Source organism: Spermophilus citellus (genome assembly GCF_964194105.1).
Source record: "Spermophilus citellus genome assembly, chromosome: 6".
Taxonomy (NCBI): domain Eukaryota; kingdom Metazoa; phylum Chordata; class Mammalia; order Rodentia; family Sciuridae; genus Spermophilus; species Spermophilus citellus.
The window spans coordinates 35,257,466-35,270,518 of NC_138187.1; the positions used below are offsets into that span (position 1 = coordinate 35,257,466).

Sequence of the window (13,053 nt, forward strand, 5' to 3'; positions counted from 1 at the left end):
TTAGTCCAGCATCTGCCATGGATAAGATGCCAGAATCTGTAGGTTTTGGACTGTAGATGGACTTGCCTCTAGTGCTATTACAGCATATGAAGTCCACACCTTGTCACATGAGTCTTGGAAGGATTTATGTGAAAGCAGGAAACTTTATAACCAAGTCCTTTCTTTCTAGTGCCCAGGACATGAAAGTTTTCTCTGTCTTTGGAACTTTGTCTGCAAATGGCTTCAAGGAGATGTGGCCCCAAACTGGCGGTTGATGGTGACCTTGACGGACACAGTAGGATTGACCATGACTGGAAGTGGGCAACACCAGGCAACATTGGCATCTGCAAGCTTGTCTTTTCATATTCTTGACAGAATCTTTTGCAGAGAAAAAGTCTTTAATTTTGTTGAAGTCAAATTGATATATATTTTTTTCCTTTTATGGGTCATTCTTTGGTGTCAAGACTGAATTCTGCCTGTCCTTCATTCCTAAGGATTTTCTCCTTTGTATCTTTCTTAAATTCATAATTTTATGTTTCCCATTAAAGTCCATGATCCATTTTCAGTTATATTTTGCATACAGATTAGGGTTTTTCTTTTCTTTTTTTTTTTTTTTTTTAATCCATGAATGTCTAATTGCTCCTACATTATATGTTGAAAAGTAAACTACTTCTGTAAAGGGACAGAAGTAAATATTTTAGGTGTTTTGAGCTATATAGTCTCTCTCACAGTTACTCATGGCTAACATAAAAGTAGCTTTATATAAATTAATATAATAAAACTTATATTTGCAAAAATAGGTGGGGGATGGGAGGAGAAGGGAAAGAGTAGGCATATTTGGTCCATGGGCCATAAGCTGCTGGTGTGGGCACTAGATTGTCATAATTTAACTCTCCTTCAGTCTGTTTAACTGCCCATTTCCTTGTTGTTAGTTTGAGTTCAGTCAAATCACAGTTACCTTAAAGATAAAATCTTAATATAGCCGTATCCCTCCAGGGACAGCAGTATATTGTTTGGGTGATGATGATTAGATCTTGTTTACTTCATTTTTAAACTATTACTTTATTTATAAACCACTGTAACAAAATCGAAGAACAAAATGAATATTGGGAAAATGTTTCTCTTAGAAAGTCAGAATAACTAGAAAATTCTTAAATTTATTGAATGTTTTTGTTGCTAACAATATTCCCTTTAAGGTTGAAAATTGCTGAGAAACTATTAAAAAGTGATGTAGCTTAGCCACATCATCAGCTCTACTGCAGAAGTCATAATTATGAGAGAGTGATCTGCAATAGGAAGGAGTTCTGTCACATATTTATGAGTATTTTATAGTCCTCCAACTAAAATTAAGCCCAATGATAATGATTTCTGTGAATACAAAGATCTGAAATAAATGAAAAATGTAAGAATGAGTCCATTATAGGAGGCATGATTGTGTCTGCTGTTATGAAGAAAAGAAAGGGCTTTTAGGACTCTTCTCCTGAGAGCCAGAAACTGTGTACACCTGCCATTGACACCCTTTCTAGGAGATGGATGTTTAAGTGAACATTTAAAAATTACCTGTTGCCCAGGTAATCCCTTCTCTGGGAAACATTTGTTCTCTTCTATATGGTATTGGAGGGATTGCATAGTCAGTATCTCTTACTCTCATATTTTCATCCAGTTTTCATAGCTTTGAAGCAGAACACTCAGTGTGGAGTAGAGAAGATAGAATGAAAATGATGCTTTGAGAATTGAATCGGCACAGAGGGGTTTAGGTCACGGGATGGTAGGATTGAAGGGCAATTAGGATTGTTGCAGAGGAGACCCACTAGAAACCAGGACTTTGTCAAATGTGTGCCATTTGGACCTTTGGTGTCTACTCATCATTTCTACTTCTAGAAGTGAGAAATGTTATGCTGGAACCTGGCACTGCTTCTGTTCCCACTCCATTCCATACCCCCTGGGCTGTTATGAGACTCAGTACGATGATTAATGCAAGGCACTTGGAACAGTGCTTGATACATAGTAGAAACTAAACAGAAGATGTTTCATCTAGTATTTGATTACTGATATATATAACATAAACATTGCTACCTATTGTCTCTGTGTATAAGAGAGGAAATTTATCATTCTGTGAATTGTGTTGTCTCAAGTTATAATATCTGTTTACATTGTACTTTTTCCCGGTGTCTCAATTAATATAAATAATGAAAATAAAGTTTTATTGAATCAGTCATGCTCATTCATTTTATGCTATCTGTGGCCACTTTTGCTCTTATTTACAAGCTGAGTAGATGTTACAGATTATATGGCTTGCAAAACAAAATAATGTTTGGCCCATTCTATGTAAGGTTGGTAAAAGTAAATGTTCTCAATTATAGAGCAGCTTTTGGAAACCACTTAGTTATCTTTTCTTTTACATCTCACACTGAAGCAAATAAAAGCAGATAACATAAAACGAGATGTTTCCTCTGGTTTTCATTTATATTGCTACTGAAGAGTTGATTTTGAAGAATTATGGTGAATCAGTAAAACATTACCACTTGTAGTAACCTGTGTGAATTAATTTGAAGGTTTGAAGTTATTCCTTTATTTATAATGAAAAACCTATAAAATTTGTGGTATATTCCTTCTGACTTATGAAAAATAAATCTTTATTCATATTTATGGCATGTAATATTTCACTTTCTTAATGTATTTCAGGACAGTGTGGAGCCCAACTAGCTTGCAGTACCAACTTGTAGCACAGCACTCTAGGCCAGGGGCAGAGGGGTGGGGTCGGGGGATGGTGGTGGCAAATGGCCTTCATCCAGAAGGACAGTTTAACACCAATGGAATAGGACTTTTACAATGTCTTTAAATTAACATTACTGTGATCTTATTTGGATTCAGAGCATGACATGGGTTTAAGATAAAGTTGGAATTTAGACCTGATTTTGAGTGGAGATATGCATATGGGTTTAGTGAGTGCAGTTTGATAGTTAATATCTAAAACAGATCTGCTTCATGAGTACATGGGTTTTCAGCACTGTCTCCTCACTGGCAGGGGAGTATCAGATGAGTGGTGTTTCCAGACAGCAAAGCAGATGGCTCATGTTCAGCAGTACAGGGTGTGCCAACCAAGAGACAGCCACACAAATGCTAGCCTTAGGGAGAAAAGACAATTGCCATTAGTTGGTCTTTATAAGTCTGTATCCTGACTTCAGAATGATGTGAAAAGTAATTTTTCTTTTTTTTTTTTAAAAACATGCATTAAATGTATAAGTGCAGGCTGTGATTTGAGTTATCACTAAAATGGTGGAAGATGATATACTTATCTCAAATAGGAAACTACCTCTTAATGTTTGACATTTTGGGCATAACGTGGTGTACACTTGGGCCTGATATACTACTAACAAATTCTTATTAAAGTATCCACAAAGATGACAAACATAGCAGTTGCCCTGTAAAGCAAAAGCCATATGCAGTATGGTTGGTGGAATGGATTAAGAATAGTCTTGGACCACATAGCGTGTGTTTCATTTTCTGAGCAAGAGTAGGATGGATGGCCCTACAAAAGGCAGGGCATATTTAAAACTTAGGTAGTGTGCTTACGTTTTGGAAGCCTGAGGAATATGCTGAGTGGCAAAGGTTTATCACTGTGAACCCAGTCATGCCAGGGTCCTTCACCTCTTTCCATCTTTACTTGTTCTTTTCTTTTCACTTTGATTTACATCTGTAGCTTTCAATGTGCAGCCCAGCAGCAGGAATGTGAGGGAAATGCAAGGGGTGCCCACCATCCTGGGTGCAAGTCACACTAGCTACAGCTCGGGCTATAGCTCAGTTGTAAAGCACTTGCCCAGCATTCCTGAGGCCCTGGACTCAATCTGTAGTGCTGTGTGTATGTTGGGGGTGGGAGGGGAAGAATTGGAAAGCATTTGAAGCTAGTGTGGAAAAAGGGAGAGAACTGCATTCTTGTGGTGCATGTGACAACTGACAGGAGGGCCTGACTCTCAGCAGGAAGTTGTACTCTTTCCAGATGCCTGGAAGGAATGTCTGTCACATGTTACCAGTCAGGCTGAGGATAGAGCACATATTATTTCATTTCTAATCCTGAAAGGAGAGCTGGCTAGCAGTTAATGGACATTGAGGACACTAAGGATGTATTAACCTGTCTGTGCAGGATCCTGTCATCTAGATTGTCACCAAAGTGAGTGTCTAGGGAAGAAGCTTATGAAGCATCTACAATACAAAGGAAAGGAAAGAATGGCCTGTGTCTCTGAATATGATTATGTGTGAAAAACGGTTAACAAATTTAGTAATGTAGCATAAGTCCCCTGGTGTCTTAAGTGGAAAAAGATCACAGTCCTAAGAAGAAAACAGAGGGTCCTAAGGAACAGCCTGAGATGGAAAGCTGTCAAAGAGGCTGGTTGAGATAAATGAGTGCAGAGAAATCACCATTTCAGTGAGACTTAAAATGGAGGCTGTGGAAGAAGATTCAGATCTCTGAAAATGAAAGAGTCATATGGATGACAAACTTGAACACTCTCAGAATGCACAGAAGAAATAGGCAAAGGTTTGCAAATGAGGAAAGTGGGTGTGGAGGGCAGATAAAGGCCTGAGCAGTTATCAGGAAAATCAAGATGAACTTTTCTGCACCAAAGAAAAGTGTGAGTAAATAGCAAAAGGACCCCTGAGAATCAGCCAAAATTAATGGAAAAGTTTCCTGCTTAGACCTGCCTAGCAAAATATTTGAATTTTAGGGATAAAGCAATCCCCCAGGAGGTAAAACAGGTTACCTGTAAAAGAACACAAATTGGGTTTATCTCAGGCATCTCATCTATTAAATGCCTGATGTGTATACGCCTGTGGCCCAGAACTGTTTTCAACTACTTTACTAATGTACTATTTAATGAGTAAACATGCTCTATCTATCCTTTAAAAAGTTACTTAAATTCATGTTTTTCATTTGTGATAGAGATCACTCTTGGATTTTAGCTTATTTCTCAGATTTTGAAGGAAGAGGGTGGCATGAAGTCTTACTATCTCCTGACCTTTAGGGAAATTGGTATATATTTATGTGTCATATCTTATGATTAGTGGTTAGCAGTACAGGGTAGGCTATTTTAACTTAACTGATCAGGAAATCGGGTCATCCAAAGGAAAATGCATCCTGAATTTCAGTGAGAGAATTAAAAGCCCACTCATTAAAACAAAAAATCTTAACTATACATCTTTTATGAAAGGCACTTTCAAATAAAATGACTCAAAGGCTTAAAGAAATTGATAAATGCAAACAAAGAATGTGAGTATTCTAAGATAAAGCATTAAAATTGGACAAAGTTGGGCATGGTGGCCTATAACTTGGGAACCTGAGGCAGGAGAATTGGAAGTTCTAGGTCAGCTTGGGTAATTTAGTGTGGCCTTGTCTCAAAAATTGAAATGGATTGGAATATATATCTCAGTGTAGAGTGTTTTGCCTGGCATGTGCGAGGTCCTGAGTTCAATCCCCAGTACTATAAAAACAACAAAGTGTGTGTGTGTGTGTGTGTGTGTGTGTGTGTGTGTGTGTTGGAAACTATGAAGACAAAAGGCATAAGCCACAGTAAATACCATGAATTTTTATAAGCTACATCATAGTAAATATTATTGGGAATGCAAAGTAAGAGTAATGAGACACTACCTCTCTTTGACAGATGAAGTGACACAGTGGGGAAAGATAATAGAGATTGTAAATTCCCTAATATTAAGGATGACTGAAGGGAAATACAATGAGACTTGTACCCTGCAAACACCTTCTTTCTAGGGCCACAGGAAATTTTATTTTTATTCTAGGCCATAAATAATCTAAAATTTGAACCAACTAAAAATGACGCAAAATTTATTCTCTGACAGTAGTGAAATTTCAAAAATATTACATAGGCATAAAATCCGATTTTTTTTATGATTTTCATATCTCCCAAGTCATTTCCTAAGTAATTCTTGATTGGGTAAAAGACATATGCAAAACTGCAGTTATAAATTTTCTAGAAAGAATTTTGTAGTAGAATACATATTAACACTGAGATGTGATTAAAGAAGCAAAATAGAGAAAATTATTATGTTTAGATACTGATTTTTTAAGAAAAAGGGAATAAAAGTCATGCATTGCAGATTAGACATTAACAAGTAAAAGAAATCATAAGGAATACTATTAAAGGTAAATAAAGAAATATGCACAAAACCATTAACAGTACAGCTGATAAATCTAAGGACTTTTCTTTGGGGAAAAATTCCAATATTTTAAGTAAGATTTTGGGTAATCTTACAGGGCAAACAACATAGAAAATAAGGAATGAAAAAATATATGTGACCATGAATTAGAAACAAAGTAGATGCTTTTCTAGAAAAAATATAAATTGCTCACTGTTTCCCTGCAACACACAGGCCCAGAATTCTTCATGGTAAATGAAGATCATACCTGTGCTAACTTAAATTATTCCTAACAGACATAGCAGTGTTTTGTTTTTATTTATTTTTTTAACCCTTTGCCACATTGTTGGTTGTCTTACTAGCTTCCATTAGCCCTTGCTTTCTTCCTATAAAGCTTCCTGATTTTGTCAGGAGTCCATTCCATCCTCAGCTCCATAGTTTGGGCTCCTAGATTTAAGAGCTAACTAATGGGAAAGAAATTGTCATTGCACTGTTGAAAAGACTATTCAGTGGGAAAAAAATAGTCTTTTTAACAGGTGGTGATAGAGTAATTGGATATCCAAATGCAAAAAAAAAAAAAAAAAAAAAAAAAGGAACCGTACCTTATACCCTACACAAAAATTAACTCATGATATATTACAGACCTAAATTTAAGAGTTGAAATGACAGAACTTTTAAAGGTAAACCTGGGGTTAAGTAAGTACTTTCTTAGAAATGATATGAAAAAATGATAAAAGAAAAACTTGATAAATTTAACTTAGTCAAAATTGAAAACCGCTGTGCTTCAGGACACAGTTGCCTCCTAAACCAATTTGAAGCTAGGAAGAGGGCTAATATGAGGACAAATTTCATGCTCTGAAAATGGCAGAGTGGGGTAGGGGAACTACCTGGGTTCTAAAGAAAATCTTGGACCTCTGGTCTAAGGAACTTGGAAATGGTTCTTCCTCTGGCTGTATCTTTATGTGGGGATGATCAGTCTGTTATCAAAGTGGAATTTTTGTTACTTGTTCCTCAGTACATATTAAGTGATACACAATGACAAAGAGCTAGGCTAGGGAGATAGTCTGTGTTGTAGGACTGTACATTGTAGGCTGTCCTGGAAGAATTGCAAATGTGTGAAAGTGATGGATTTTATTTTAAAATATAGATCTAAATTCTAACATTTCAGAAACTAATATTTTTATTGTATTTCTAATTTAAAAATATAAGAATATAACATAGGGGAAAAAAACTTAAAACTTTCGATGTTGAAACTTAACATTTTTAAACTAGAATCCAGCAAAAAAAATTAGAATTGATTTTTTTTTAAAGAGAAAATTTTTTAATATTTATTTTTTGGTTTTTGGTGGACACAACATCTTTATTTTTACATGGTGCTGAGGATTGAACCCAGCACCCCTGCTTGCCAGGCGAGCGCTTTACTGCTTGAGCCACATCCCCAGCCCAAGAATTGATTTTAAAAAATTAGAATATATTCTATTTAGTATTATCAATGATTGAGCAGTGTGAAGTAATTTTATATCATTCAAGTTAGGAACAAGTGAATGAAGGGAAAACTCATAAGTCTCCATAGATGTTAGGAAGTTATTCAACAAAATTTAATATTTGTTCCTTTTAAAAAGAAAACCTCTAAGTAATAACATAAGGACTGAAGAGTGTTTCCCATCTTAACATAGTCAGATGTGTCTTAAATTAACAGTCAATATTTTTTTATGCTGAAGCCTAGAAACGTTTACTTCAAATTCCCAAATACGGTTATCGGTGCCATTTTAATATTTTTTGGTTTGGAAGTGTGATATGTTGTTATTTAACCTTGGAAAATATATAGTAAATGGCAAAAAAGAGGAAGCAGAATTAGTGAAATTTGAAAATACAATCGGAAAAACAAAAGTGAACAAAATTTTCACATAATGCAATACTCTTGTACACATCAACAATAATCATTTATAATCAATAATAGAGGAGACCTCATTCATCATTTCAAATCAAAAAGCTTGAAGTAAACTTTGTAACATTTCTTAACATATGATTTATGTTAAGAAAACTGCAGCATTTTAAAGAGGCATAAAGACTTGAAAACCTGAAGTCCTATCTTATTTTTACATAAGAATACTCAACTTTGTAAAATATCAGTGTTGGTTTCTAAATTCAATGTAATCCCAATCTAAATTGTGCATTTTTTACAACTTGATGTTCTGATACCAAAGGTGGTTGGAGTAGTGGAGGTCTTTGGATTCACAGCATTGTATGATTTGTAATTGGAGGGCTGGGTGATGGGGAGATGATCTGAGTCTAGTATCGGGACTATTGCTTCAAGTCATTCCCTTAGTAGCAAGGCTCCCTCGCTTAACTGATGTTATTTTTTTCTACTTGGCACCTGACAACTTTTTGGAAGACTTGAGACTCCTCCTCTGACAGAAGACAATCTGAAAGATTGTCATCAGCTACTAAGCTTAATAAAAAGGTTGTTTTTCTTCCTTGGCTTTCAGCCTTCATCTTTGCTCTGTCTTTGGAGAGTTTAACTGCTTTGTTTTAGCCTCTTAGCCAATTAAAACCCTGGAGGCAGTGCATTCTGCCTTTTCCTCTGGAAGATCCCCATGGTCTATCTGAGGCACACTCTGGGATCTTCCTCCTTCCTATGTCCTTGGCCACTGTACTTATGTCTCCCCAATTTCTCTATGGTATATATATTTTTTCTTTCAATATTTCATTTTTTTAGTTCCTGAAATACAAATCAAAATACCTTTTGGTTATATATCACTTGAACAGCTTGATATTCTTTTCAATACATGGTGAACCAATACAGGTACTTTAACATTTCCTTTTTAAACACAATACATCTTGTTTTGGAGGAAAACAGCTTATCAGAAAGATGCATGGGTACATGGAGTTATTGATATACCCACCAACTTAAAATTTGGTCCACTGAAGTATATCAGTATTCCTCCTACAACAAAAATAAATTAATCCTCACCAGTTGAAAAAACAGAAATATTTGGCATAGGCTTCTGAGTGAGTTTGAAAAACAAGTTGTATTTCAACTCAATAGAGGAACATAACAAAATCCATCTGACAGAAAAACTGGTCTGTTTGCTATTGGGATTCTTCTGCTTCAGAAGGGGAGAGAAGGTATACTAGAGGGTGTTGAAGACCCACAACATCCACAGAATCACTGAGAATTAATCAAAATTTAATACAGAAGAACACAGGACAACAGTACAATCTCAACAGTTACTCAGATGCCTAAAAAGCAAGTTGTAAGCTTAGAACAAGTACCTCAGCAGGAACAATACAACACAGTCACACAATTTTGAAGGTGTGATATTCTGTTAACAAGTGCCTTAGGTTCTGGAACCCTGGGACAACAAAATATACAAAGAAAGAATATATCCAAGCTGCTTAACCTTCGACCATTCTCTTGAGTATTAAACCCAGGCCACCTTTGGCCACTTGCAGGGGTGTCTTTTTTTTTTTTTTTTTCCTTATCCTCAATGTATATACTTGCTCCTTGAGACACAAGCAGCTTTGCTTCTTCTATTCTCTGCTCCTTACAGGCTAAGTGTCCTTGGCTGCTTCCCAGTGCATTGCTGTAGCCTCATAATGATCCTTAGCATCTGGTTTAGCCCCACCTTCTACATGACAGCAATCTCTTGCCTGGTTTTGGAGCTGCATAATGTAGGGGAGTACAGCCATTTTTATTGATGGCATTCACTTGCGCACCTTTTCCCAGGAATGCTTTTACAATTTCATCCTGGCCAGCAGAAGCAGAAATATGAAGAGGAGACCAGCCTGCATCATCTTTATCATTCACTGGCACTCCAAGTTGCAGCAAGAACTCAACAGTTTCAGTATGTCTGGCTGAACATGCCCAGTGCTATGCAGTTCTGCTGTCCTGGTCAATTCTAGTAGCCAGTGATTTATCGGCCAGGATGCTCTCCTTCATCTCCTCCAGCTTCCCGCTGTAGGCCAGGTTGCAGACCATCAGGTTAGACACACACCCCTCCATTTCGCTTTCCCAGGATCTCTGTGAAGCACTAGCGACTCCCACCTCACGTCCCAGGCTCCTGCTCCACCAATCACCTTCCCTATGGTATATCTTTACTGTCCTTTTTCATTGCTTTGAAAAAGGTAAGTTCTTTACCACTTCAGGACTTTTACAAAAGCTATAATTGTATATGTTCTATATTTGTAACTACTGCCCCCAACCCCACCCAACCTATTCAATTGTTATTCATCCTTCAGGTCTCAGATTAAGGAGTACTGAAGAGAGTCCTTGTATGACTTTTCATAATCAATTAACTCCCTTTGTTATGCTCATTGGTTTAAACCCTGTGTCATGTGATCATGTGTTTTATGCAGTCTCTTTACAGTTCAGCTTGCTACTCCATTAAAGGATAGGAACTGTGTCTCCTTAGTTTACCATTGTATATCCAACATATCTGATTGAATCTGCAACATAAGACATTTACTAAATATTTCTTGGTGAATGTGCAATCATTTAATAAAGTATTTTGAGTACCATAATGTTATACGTTTAATGGTGCTGTATCAGCATTTTCCTTACATAGTATCTGTCAAAATCCCCTGCTAGTCAGTCTGTAGTCTCCCACATATAATAGTTAATTTGAAATTCATTTGCAAGAATAAATATTTGGGTTTTTAGAAAAACTTGGAAAATGAACACCAATGAAGACAAACTTATCTTTATACATAAGGAACTTATGATAAAACTATAATTTTTTTAATCTTTTATTTTTTTAATACACGACAGCAGTGGAATGCATTACAATTCTTATTACACATATAGAGCACAATTTTTCATCTCTGTATATAAAACTATAAATATTAAATGTAATACTAGCTTAGGAGTAGACAGAAAATAAAATCTAGAATTAAACCAATGTATATATGGGGGTTGAGTGTATGTCCAAAATGTTTTATTTTAAATTAAATGAGTTTAATTTAAAGATGGCTCTTAATAACCTTTGCTTCCTATAATTTTCATTCTTGTATAGACCTGTCTCACATTAACTGATTATGTAACCAGTAGGATAGCATGAAAATGATAGTGTATGACTTCCAAGCTTATTCATAAAAGACTTTGCAACCTCTGTGCTTTTTTGGATTGTTCACTCTGGAAAAAGCCAGTTATTGTGTTAGGAGAACACCCAGGAACCCTAGGGGAGGTCCACATGGAGAGAAAATGAGGTATTAGCCAGCCAGCATCCACTTGTTAACCATGTGAATGCCATCTTGGAAGTAGATCTCCAGTTTTGGTGAAGCCTTTAGATACTGCAGCTCAGTGAGATATCTTGTCTACAACCTCATGAAATGTAACCAGACCAAAACTGTGGAATTAAACTTCCAGATTCCTGACCCATGGAGACTTGAGAGAGAGGTTTACTCTCATCTTGAGCTTTGGATTGATTTGTTACATAGCAGTAAGAAACTGATTGCCTTGTTCAAGAAATGGTGTTGGAACATCTTGGTAGTATTTGGAGAGAAAAGTTGCATTATTACTCTCCTCTTTGCATTTAGGAAGTTCCAGATGGATCAAAAGCCTTGCTGGAAGAAAGGCTGAAAATTTTAATACTTTAAAGGTGAAAGATGACTTTCTGCTTTTATAATTATGCAATTGAATCAAAAAGTACAATCTAGAATATTTTTTTATGACACAGGAACCTCATAAACAAGTATAAAGACAAACCACAGATCAGGAAAATGTGAGCAATCTGTGTTACAAAAGGCAAATATCTTTGAGCTATTAAGAACTTGAAAAATCAATAAGACACTGTAGATACAATGGCCAATGGCGGGAACTGGTAATTCACAGAGTAGAAATATGAGTAAATGCATGAACAGTAGTTATCTAAGCAATGTAATTAAAAATAATGAAAGTTCACATTTTACCTATCAGATTGGCAGAATTTTGAATTGGCAAGAAGGTTATAAAATGTGGGTGGAAATGTAGATTCATATGATTTCCAGGCAGTCTCAGCTCTCAAAATGAGTGCTCTACTTATATAAATTTATCCCATAGTAATAATTGGGCACAGATAGGAGGATTGGTACATTATTAGGAAATCCAGAGTTTGTTGATCTGGTCATATTTTCTCCTTTTTCTCAAGATTTCCCCTCTTTTTCTATTTTCCTAATAAGAAATTTCTGTGGAATTTCTGAATCCTCTACTTTGCAACATACTCTTACTTTTCATATCTTTGATTTTTTTTTTCTCTATTAGTAACTTCTATGTTGCTAGCTCTTTTTTGCCATCCATTCTAACATTCAACCCTGCTTTGAAAATTTTATTTTGGCAGTTGCTTTTTTAAAAAAATATTTTTAAATTATAGATGAACACAATACCTTTATTGTATATTTTTAGTTTATTTTTATGTGGTGGTGAGGATCAAACCCAGTGCCTCACATATGCCAGACAAGTTTGCTACCACTGAGCCACAACCCCAGCCCCCTGGCAGTTGCTTTTAACTTCCAGAAATACTTTGTTTCTGATAAATTATTTTTTCTAGGATTCTCTTTTGTAAAGTGTTTAATAACTCTTGAAATATCTGAGGATACCAATGGAGAATTTTTAAAAAAACTTTAAATCACTTGTTTAGAAAGAGTCCTGTTTCTTCCAGGGTCCCCCCTCCCCTCACCCTTAACAAATTCCTCTCCAGGACCTACTGATGGTCCTTGGCTAACTGTTCATATTTAAGAAGGGACTGGGTTAATTAATATTGGTGGCTGTTGCAGGTTTCCTCCTTAATTATGTGGCGGTCCCTGAAAAGGGAGGGTTTACCTAAGGCTCTGTGGAAAGCATGGGGCATGTGCTTGGCAAGCTTCCCTGAAGGGTGCTGTATAGGTGGGGAGTCAGCCGGCAAACTGGCTTCCCTCCATATTGGCAATGCAAGGACTTATTAA

At 36.2% G+C, this 13,053-nt stretch overlaps 1 protein-coding gene and 1 pseudogene across 3 annotated transcripts in view; one reads left to right on the forward strand and one right to left on the reverse strand.

Moving 5' to 3' along the window:
- Positions 1-13,053, forward strand: part of SDK1 (sidekick cell adhesion molecule 1) — a 901,672-nt gene that overhangs the window by 69,844 nt on the left and 818,775 nt on the right. The window lies entirely within an intron of this gene.
- Positions 9,688-10,138, reverse strand: LOC308652350 (26S proteasome non-ATPase regulatory subunit 10-like; annotated as a pseudogene). Its single transcript has one exon. The product of its transcript is annotated as a 26S proteasome non-ATPase regulatory subunit 10-like (transcript).